This window comes from Oncorhynchus keta, chromosome 19 (genome assembly GCF_023373465.1).
Source record: "Oncorhynchus keta strain PuntledgeMale-10-30-2019 chromosome 19, Oket_V2, whole genome shotgun sequence".
Taxonomy (NCBI): domain Eukaryota; kingdom Metazoa; phylum Chordata; class Actinopteri; order Salmoniformes; family Salmonidae; genus Oncorhynchus; species Oncorhynchus keta.
The window spans coordinates 25,093,504-25,094,363 of record NC_068439.1 but is presented as its reverse complement, the minus strand read 5'-3'; positions in this window follow the sequence as shown (position 1 = coordinate 25,094,363).

The window sequence follows — 860 nt, the reverse complement described above, 5'->3', positions numbered from 1 at the left end:
GCACAACAGTATTTCTACTTGCACATTCTCATCTGCACATTTATCACTCCAGTGTAAATTGATAAATTGTAATTTACCTCGCCACTATTGGCCTATTTATTGCCTTACTTCATTCGCTCACACTGTATACACATTTTTCTATTGTGTTATTGACTGTACGTTTGTTTATCCCATGTGTAACTCTGTGTTGTTGTTTTTGTCACTTTGCTTTATCTTGGCCAGGTCACAGTTGTAAATGAGAACTTGTTCTCAACTGGCCTACCTGGTTAAATAAAGGTTAAATAAATTAGTTCAATTTAAAACACACACACACACACACACACACACACACACACACACACACACACACACACACACACACACACACACACACACACACACACACACACACACACACACACACACACACACACACACACACACACACACACACACACACACACACACACACACACACACACACACACACACACACACATACACTGCACAATCCACTGGCTGAGTCACAGAGAGAGGTTAGCATTCAGGCATTATCCTGCCCAGCACAAGAAGAAGGACTCTCTTAATCTCTCTCGCCTTCTCACTTTCTCTCCCCCTCACTCTCTCCCTGTCTCTCTCCCTGTCTCTCTCCCTCTCTTTCTCCATCTCTCTCTCTCTCCCTCTCTCCCTCTCTCTCTCCCTCTCTCTCCCCCTCTCTCTCCCTGTCTCTCTCCCTCTCTCTCTCCCTGTCTCTCTCCCTCTCTCTCTCTCCCTCTCTCTCTCCCTGTCTCTCTCCCTCTCTCTCCCCCTCTCTCTCCCTGTCTCTCTCCCTCTCTCTCTCCCCGTCTCTCTCCCTCTCTCTCTCTCCCTATCTCTCTCCC